General features: G+C 49.4%; 1 protein-coding gene across 2 annotated transcripts in view; it reads left to right on the forward strand.

Annotated features, from left to right (window-relative positions):
• The first annotated feature begins 4,811 nt into the window (after positions 1-4,811).
• The window catches only part of LOC144504248 (zinc finger protein 395-like), a 41,734-nt gene continuing 36,878 nt past the window's right edge, over positions 4,812-9,667 (forward strand). Inside the window, exon 1 of one of the 2 annotated variants that reach the window (XM_078229323.1) lies at positions 4,812-4,970. The gene's annotated coding sequence lies outside the window, so the exon portion shown is untranslated. The remainder of the gene's footprint in view (positions 4,971-9,667) is intronic. The other variant, XM_078229322.1, reaches the window with a different exon arrangement.

Raw genomic sequence — 9,667 nt, forward strand, 5'->3', positions numbered from 1 at the left:
ATGGATTGAGTTATAAGGAGAGGCTGGATAGACTGAGACTTTTTTCTCTGGAGCGTAGGAGGCTGAGGGGTGACCTTATAGAGGTCTATAAAATAATGAGGGGCACAGATCAGCTAGTCAATATCTTTTCCCAAAGGTAGGGGAGTCTAAAACTAGAGGGCATAGGTTTAAGGTGAGAGGGGGGAGATACAAAAGTGTCCAGAGGAGCGATTTTTTCACACAGAGGGTGGTGAGTGTTTGGAACAAGCTGCCAGAGGCAGTAGTAGAGGCGGGTACAATTTTGTCTTTTAAAAAGCGTTCAGATACATGGGTAAGATGGGTATAGAGGGATATGGGCCAAATGCGGGCAATTGGGATTAGTTTAGGGGTTTAAAAAAAAAAGGGCGGAATGGACAAGTTGGGCTGAAGGGCCTGTTTCCATGCTGTAAACCTCTATGACTCTATGAACCCAAAAACCTTTGACCAAGTTTTGAGCTGTCTGCCTTCTCTCCTCACGTGGTTCCATATCTATGCTTCTAATTCTGCTGTGATTCAGTCCCTGAAAGTAGATTCAGCACATTGGAAACAGCTGGGGGCTGAGGGGCAGGGCAGGGTCTGACAGCACTGTGTGTGTGTGAGAGAGAGTTTGCAGTGTCTCAGTGTGTGTGGAAAGGGGAGGGGGGATGCTGTATCTGAGACCTGTGTGTGTGTGTGGCGGGGCGGGGAGGGAGGACGAGGTGTGGAGGCTGCTCTCTCACTGCAGCACAGTTCACTGAGTTCTTTCTGGAAGCGGGCAGAGGGAGGGGTCGGGCTGCGATGTGAGACTTGGCACGTACACTATGAATACCCTGAGCAAGAGAACACGCTGAGAGGAGGGGCCAGAGACAAGAACATTGAACAACACGATCTGCACGCAGGTACAGCCGGAGCTGCCAGCACTGGCTGGCTGGAACTCAGTGGAACTCAGCACTGGCTGGAACTCAGCACTGAGCACAGCGACATTACACTGACCTCATCAATCCGGAGCGACAATATCGCAAAACTGTCCAAAAGCAGAAACACTTCAAGCGGATGAAGGAAGCCGAGTGATATCCAAGAATAGCAATGTAAAATCCGGAGATTAAAAATCAGAATGATAAACTGCACCCAGAGCGTTCAGCCCATTCTGCCAGCTGATTATCTCAGTCCCTGACACTCACTGGGAATCCAATCTTTCCCCATCCCGGGAATTCCCCTATCCCAATCACATTCCCTCTCCACAGCCCCAAATCCCATCCCACTTCCCAATCTCAGCCACATTCCTTCTCCCCATTCCCTCCTCAAAATTCCTGTTCCAGTTCCCAGTAAACCCCAATTCCACTCCCTATTCCCAACAAATCTCACACCCTCTCTATTCACTATAGATCCCACACAAATCCCACTCTCCCTCTATTCCCAATGCCACTTTGTCCATTCACAGTTCCTGCCGCGTGTGTGCTGTTTACAAGCAGTTGTACAAGCTATTCACAAAACCCGGCCTGGAGTTTTAATACTGACTCAATTCAGCATTCAAACTTCATTTCTCTTTTTGCCAAGATTCCTGGACCCAGCAGAATAAAAGCAACTGCAGTTTTGTTTTATAATTTATGAAAATTTCAAAGGTGGCACAGTGGTTAGCACTGCTGCCTCACAGTGCCAGGGACCCAAGTTCAATTCCGGCCTCTGGTCACTGTGCAAAGTCTGCATGTTCTCCCCATGTCTGCATGGATTTCCTCCCACAGTCTGAAAGACATGCTGGTTAGGTGCATTGGCCGTGCTAAATTCTCCCTCAGTGTTCCCAAACAGACGCTCGAGTGTGGTAATGAGGAGATTTTCACAGTAACTTCATTACATCTACGTTACTGTCTACATCAATGGGGACAAAGTAGAAATGGTTGAGAGCTTCAAGTTTCTAGGTGTCCAGATCACCAACAACCTGTCCTGGTCCCTCCCATGCTGACACTATAGTTAAGAAAACTCAACAGCATCTCTACTTTCTTAGAAGCTAAGGAAATTTGGCATGTCAGCTATGACTCTCACCAACTTTTACAGATGCACCATAGAAAGCATTCTTTATGGTTGTATCACAGCTTGGTATGGCTCCTGCTCTGCCCAAGACCGCAATAAACTACAAAAGGTTGTGTACGTAGCCCAGTCAATCACTGTCTACACTTCCTGCTGCCTCGGCAAAGCAGCCAGCATAATTAAGGACCCCCTCACCCTGGACATTCTCTCTTCCACCTTCTTCCATTGGGAAAAGGATACAAAAGTTTGAGATCACATACCAACCGACTCAAGAACAGCTTCGTCCCTGCTGCCATCAGACTTTTGAATGAACCTACCTTGCATTAAGTTGATCTTTCTCTACACCCTAGCTATGACTGTAACACTACATTCTGCACTCTCTCCTTTCCTTCTCTATGAACGGTATGCTTTGTCTGTATACAGCGCAAGAAACAATACTTTTCACTGTATGCTAATATGTGTGACAATAATAAACCAAATTACATAGAAACTAGAAGCAGGAGTAGGCCTTTGAGCCTGCTCTGCCATTCATTATGATCAAGGCGGATCATCAAATTCAATATCCTGATCCCCCCTTCCTCCCATATCCCTTGATCCTTTAGCCCCAAGAGCTATATCTAATTTCTTCTTGAAATCACACAATGTTTTGGCCTCAACTACTTTCTGTGGTAGTGAATTCCACACATTCACCACCCTCTGGGTGAAGAAATTTCTCCTCACCTCAGTTCTAAAAGGTTTACCCCTTATCCTCAAACTATGACCCCTAGTTCTGGACCCCCCCCCCCCCCCTCCCCAACCTCACCATTAGGAACATTATTTCTGAATCTACCCTGTCTAACCCTGTTAGAATTTTATAAGTTTCTATGAGATCCCCTCTCACTCTTCTGAACTCCAGTGAATATAATCCTAACCGACTTAGTCTCTCCTCTTATAACAGACCTGCCATCCCAGGAATCAGCCTGGTAAACCTTTGCTGCACTCCCTCTGTAGCAAGGACATCCTTCCTCAGATAAGGACACCAAAACTGCACACAATACTCCAGGTGTGGCCTCACCAATGCCCTATACAATTGCAGCAAATCATCCCTATCCTTATACTCAAAACATTTCATTGCAGTGTTAATGCAAGCCTATTTGTGACATTAATAAATAAATATTAAACTTTTAAGTGAGGGGGATGGTGGGAGTGACATGAATCTGGATTATAATGAATGCTGGAAATACTCAGCAGATCAGCCAGGGTAAGGGAAGTGAGTCAATGTTTTGAATGGAATATAACCCGTCTGGAACAGAAGGCGGGTAGAACTCCGATAAGTTTTATGGCATCTGGAAGGGAAGTGGGAGAAAGAACAAAATCAGGAGGTCTGGGATAGGGTAAAGGGTAAGAGAAATTCAGCAGCAGAGATGTCCTGGAACAATGAGGTTGACTCTTAACTGCCCCCTGAAATGGCCGAGCAAGTCATTCAGTTCAAGGGAAATTAGGGATGGGCAACAAATGCTGGTCCAGCCGGCGACGCCCACATCCCATGAAAGAACTTGGAAATAAACAAAAGACAAACAGAGTGGTAATAGTTGTAGTGAAGAAATGAAGCAGTTTTAGCAGGTGGTCGGGGGGGGGGGGGGGCGGGGGTGTCAAATGGCAGAATCATGAACAGTTTGAACTGAAAGCAAAAACATGAAAAATAAAATTCCAATCAGCGCACGGCAAAAAACGGAATCAAACTGGAGGAGAGAATTGACAATATAAAGCTGTTAAACTCAATGGTGAGTCCTCAGGGATGTAAGGTACCCACTTGGAAGATGAGATCATAGAATCATAGAATTAACAGCATGGAGACAGACCCTTCGGCCCAAACTGGTCCATGCCGACCAATAAGCCCATCTAAGCGAACCCTATTTGCCTGCACTTGGCCCATATCCCTCTCAACCTTCACTGGAACATTGCAGCAGGCCGAAGGCGGACATGTGGACAGAACAAGATGCCGAATTAAAATGCCGACAGAAGGTTGGGGCTGTGCTTGTGGACTGAGAAACGATGTTCCACAAAGCGGTCACCCAGTCTGCGTTTAGTCTCCCCAGTATGAAGGAGAGGCATTGGGTGCAGCGAATACAAAAAACCAAATCAAAGTGGGGGAGGGGGCGGGGGAGGGGGGGGGGGGCGGTGGCAAGTGAAATGCTGCTTCACCTGAAAGGAATGTTTGGGGCCTCGGATAGTGAGGAGGGAGGGGGTAAAGGGGCAGGTGTTACATATTCTGCAATTGCAAGGGATGGGGCCGTGGGAAAGGGGATGGAGGGTAGGGGGGATGAAGGAGTGGACCAGGGTGTCCCGGAGGGACCAATCTTTGGGAAGTACTGACCGGGGCGGGGGTGAGGGGAAGAAGCTGGAGTTGGTGGAAATAGCAGAGGATGATCCTTTGAATGAGGACCTGATTCTCAGTTGTGGAAAAGTAACACTACTTTCTGCACTCTCTTGTTTCCTTCTCTATGAACGGTGTGCTTTGTCTGTATAGTGTGCAAGAAACAATATTTTTCACTGTATCCCAATACATAAGGCCATAAAGCATAGAATTAGGCCACTCGGCCCATCGAGTCTGCTCCACAGTTCAATAGTGGCTGATATTTTTCTCATCAGCCTGTGACAATAATACATCAAATCAAAAAGGGAACTACTTCAGCAAGGCTGCGTGGCAGAGAGACCCCGATCCACACCCTGATCCGCTCCGGGATTTCAGTCTCTCTCCACATCTGGGCAGAGTTAAAGATTCGAGTAAACTGCAACTGCTCACATTGCAGCGGAGAGAGAACCGGGAGAGACCGGGAGACCGGGATAGAGGGACTGGGAGAGAGAGACCGGGAAAGAGGGACCGGGAGAGACCGGGAGTGATCGGGAGCCGGGCTGGTTCTGAATCGGATGCAGCTGCTGCAGAAAGTGCTCCATCCCGGGACAGGGTAAGTGAGCTTTGGGATGTGATTGGTGTGAGATGATCTTCCCTCTCTGCATTCCCAAACCTCCTCATTCAATCTCTGCGCAATATTCCCGCCCGCGGCTCACTGACCACCGCCTCCCAGTGTAGCCCAGCTCAGCTCTGCCCAGCCCTGCTCTGCCCAGCCCAGCCCAGCCCAGCCCGGCTCTGCCCAGCCCAGCCCAGCCCAGCCCAGCCCGGCTCTGCCCAGCCCGGCTCTGCCCAGCCCGGCTCTGCCCAGCCCAGCCCAGCCCAGCTCTGCCCAGCCCGGCTCTGCCCAGCCCAGCCCAGCCCAGCTCTGCCCAGCCCAGCTCTGCCCAGCCCGGCTCTGCCCAGCCCGGCTCTGCCCAGCCCAGCCCAGCCCAGCTCTGCCCAGCCCAGCTCTCCCCAGCCCAGCCCGGCTCTGCCCAGCCCGGCTCTGCCCAGCCCGGCTCTGCCCAGCCCGGCTCTGCCCAGCCCAGCCCAGCCCAGCCCGGCTCTGCCCAGCCCAGCCCAGCCCAGCCCAGCTCTGCCCAGCCCAGCTCTGCCCAGCCCGGCTCTGCCCAGCCCGGCTCTGCCCAGCCCAGCCCAGCTCTGCCCAGCCCAGCTCTCCCCAGCCCAGCCCGGCTCTGCCCAGCCCGGCTCTGCCCAGCCCAGCCCGGCTCTGCCCAGCCCGGCTCTCCCCAGACCAGCCCGGCTCTGCCCAGCCCGGCTCTGCCCAGCCGGCTCTGCCCAGCTTGGCTCTGCCCAGCCGGCTCTCCCCAGCCCAGCCCAGCTCTGCCCAGCCCGGCTCTGCCCAGCTCTGCCCAGCTCGAGCCGGCCCGGCTCACCCCCCTGTGCCCAGAGCTGCTCATTGAATTCTCTCCTTGGGAATCTTCAACCGGAATTTGAAATGAAGCGGATTGTAAGGAATTTACCCCTTACACACACACACACACACACACTCTCACACACACTCTCACACACACTCACACACACACTCACACACACTCTCACACACACTCTCACACACTCTCACACACACACTCCCTCACACACACTCCCTCACACACACTCCCTCCCTCACACACACTCTCACACACACTCTCTCACACACTCTCTCACACACTCTCTCACACACACTCTCACACACTCTCACACACTCTCTCACACACTCTCTCACACACTCTCTCACACACTCTCTCACACACTCTCTCACACACACTCTCACACACACTCTCACACACACTCTCACACACACTCCCTCACACACACTCCCTCCCTCACACACACTCTCACACACACTCCCTCACACACACTCTCTCACACACTCTCTCACACACACTCTCACACACACTCTCACACACACTCTCACACACACTCTCACACACACACACACTCACACACACTCACACACACACTCACACACACTCCCACACACACACTCCCTCACACACACTCCCTCACACACACTCTCTCACACACACTCCCTCACACACACTCCCTCACACACACTCTCTCACACACTCCCTCACACACTCACACACACTCCCTCACACTCTCACACACGCACACAAACTCTCACACACTCTCACACACACTCTCACACACACTCTCACACACACTCACACCCACACACACACACACACACTCTCTCTCACACACACACACACTCACACACACTCTCACACACACTCACACACATTCCCTCACACTCTCACACACACTCTCACACAAACTCTCACACACACTCTCACACACTCACACCCACACACACTCACACTCTCACACTCTCACACACACTCTCACACACTCACACACACTCACACACTCACTCACACACACATATCTCTCTCTGATACACACACTCAAACAGGTTCTCTCACACGCACACATTCACTCTATCTCCCACTCACTCACTCACACACACTCTCTCACACACACACACATTCACTCTATCTCCCACTCACACTCACTCACACACACTCTCTCACACACACACACACATTCACTCTATCTCCCTTTCACTCACTCACTCAAACAGGCACACTCTATCTCGCTGATACACATGTATTCACTCACTCACAACTTACTCCAGCCACATCCTCATGCAGATTATAGTCACAGTATGTTTTTAATTTCTTGTTTTTAATTTCTTTAACTCAAGTGAAGCATTCGTTCAGATTCTGAATGTGAAAAAATCCATTTATTCATTGTTCAGTGTGAGTTGCATCATTTGTGTTGTTTTCTTGTGGAAGTACAGAAAGGGTTTGAATGATTCGGAGGAGTTTAATTAATTTTCTTTACTCCAAAGCCAATGCTCAGAGTGGGGTGGGCGAACTCAGATCCAATCCATGCTTGCTCCAAAATTCAAATTCCCAGTGAATCCAATTCAAGGTTCCCACAGACAGACAAACAAGATCCAAGCTGACAAAATAAGGCACTGCACCCCCATCTTGGGCTCGACCTTTGCCAAAAGGCCGAGAAGCGGATACTCTCAATGATAATATTGTGCACATGAACATTCTGAAATTAGCCATTTCTGACTTTGTGAATGGAACTGAAGGTCAGGGATAAGAGACTGATGGACATTGGTTGTTCTGCATAGCTTCTGCTCAGTGAAGGCTCAGGGACTGGGATTGGGTGTAAGGCTGGAACATCCGAGTGTTTATACAGGAATTTCTGTAAAGAGAAAATGTGGCAGAAACCTTTTGGAGTTGTCTTACTTGTGACACTAATAAATAAACTTTAAAAGACTAACTCACGCCAATATGCCAGAATATACATATTCTGGTATAATGGCGTAAGTTAGAGTCTTTTACAGTTTATTTATTAGTGTCACAAGTAAGCTTACATTCACACTGCAATGAAGTTACTGTGAAAATCCACTAGAGGCCACACTCTGGCGCCTGTGTGGGCACACTGAGGGAGAATTTAGCATGGCCAATCTACCTAACCAGCACACCTTTCAGACTGTGGGAGGAAACTGGAGCACCCGAAGGAAACCCATGCAGACACGGGGAGAATGTGCAGACTCCACACAGACAATGACCCAAGCAAGGGATCGAACCCAGTTTTCTGGCACTGTGAGGCAGCAGTGCTAACCACTGTGCCGCCGTGCAACCCCCCTGGGGTGTATATTAGAGTCTGGGGTGTATATTCTGGTATATTGTCGTGGTTTAGGGGCTGGGGTATCTGTGGGAGGCAGTGGTGTAGTGGTATTGTTGCTGGATTAGTATTCCAGAGATCCAGGGTTGGGATCCAGGTTCCAATCCTATCTCGGCAGATGATGACATTTGAATTCACTAAAAATCTGGAATTCTACTGATGACCATGAAACCATTGTCGGAAAAACCCATCTGGTTTGCTAATGTCCTTTAGGGAAGGAAATCTGCCACCATTACTCGGTCTGGCCAACATGTGACTCCAGAGCCACAACAATGTGGTTGACTCTCGAATGCCCTCTGAAATAGCCGAGCGAGACACTCAGTTGTATCAAACACTACAGACGGAACCAGATGGAGCACGCAGCATTGGCCTCGGCATTGGAAATGACAACAGCAAACCCGGCTCTGTCGACCCTGCAAAGTCCTCCTTACTAACATCTGGAGGCCTGTGCCCAAATTGAGAGAGCTGTCCCCAGCAGAGGTGGTGGCACAGAGATATACAGTCACATCAACTCAAACATGGGCAAGGAAACTCCTACTGATTATCACGTACTGTCCCTCCTCAGCTGATGAATTCTCCATGTTGAACAGCTCCTGGAGGAAGCATTGTGAGGGGGGCAAGGGCACAGAATGTACTCTGGGTGGAGATTTCAATGTCCATCACCAAGAGTGGTTCGGTAATACCCATCACAGGCTGAGCTGGTTGGGTCCTAAAGGACATCGCTGCTAGACGGGGACTGTGGCAGCTGGTGAGGGAACCAACAAGAGGGAAAAACATACCTCAACCTTACCCCTCACCTGAGGTGTGGTGGCTCTCAGATTAAATCCTTACCAGTCACATGGTTATCGGGGACTACGGCAACATTATTTTATCTGCATGTTTGAGCTGTGTCTTCAGGTACTGAGACTTTAACTCTGGAATTCCCTCCCTAAACCTCTCCACGCGCTGACCTTCTCCTCTTAAGATATTTCTTAAGACTTTTTCTGACCAATTTTTGTTCATTTGTCTTAATATGTATCTGGCTTGGTGTGAAATTTACTTTGATAATATTCCCATGAAAAGCTTGGAGCCAAGTTAAAAATGCTATCTAAATGCAAGTTGTTATTGTATTCAGCTACTTGTTGTTCTGTAATTTAACTCAGACCTGGGCTAACATGGCTGACTGTTCACTACCCTCAGAGTGTTTAGTTACGCTGCAACATTCTCAGGGCAATTTGGGATGAATTGTCCTGAACTGTCTTGCAATGAGAGTGTGTTGGGAGGTGACCACTATCAGATGAGATATTGAACTGAGGTCTGGTCTGCCCTCTCGGCTGGTATTATCCAACACTGCCTCCTCCACCAACATTAAGGAGAATCCCAAGGCATTATTAAGGAGAATCCCAAGGCATTTTATTCATACGTTAGGAACAAAAGGGTTGTCAGGGAAAAAAATCGGACCTCTCAGGGACAAAAGTGGGGAATTATGCTTAGAGCCCAAAGAAGTAGGGGAGATCCTAAATGAATACTTTGCGTCGGTATTCACAAAGGAGAGGGATGTGTTGACTGGGAGTGTCT

This window comes from Mustelus asterias, chromosome 15 (assembly GCF_964213995.1).
Source record: "Mustelus asterias chromosome 15, sMusAst1.hap1.1, whole genome shotgun sequence".
Taxonomy (NCBI): domain Eukaryota; kingdom Metazoa; phylum Chordata; class Chondrichthyes; order Carcharhiniformes; family Triakidae; genus Mustelus; species Mustelus asterias.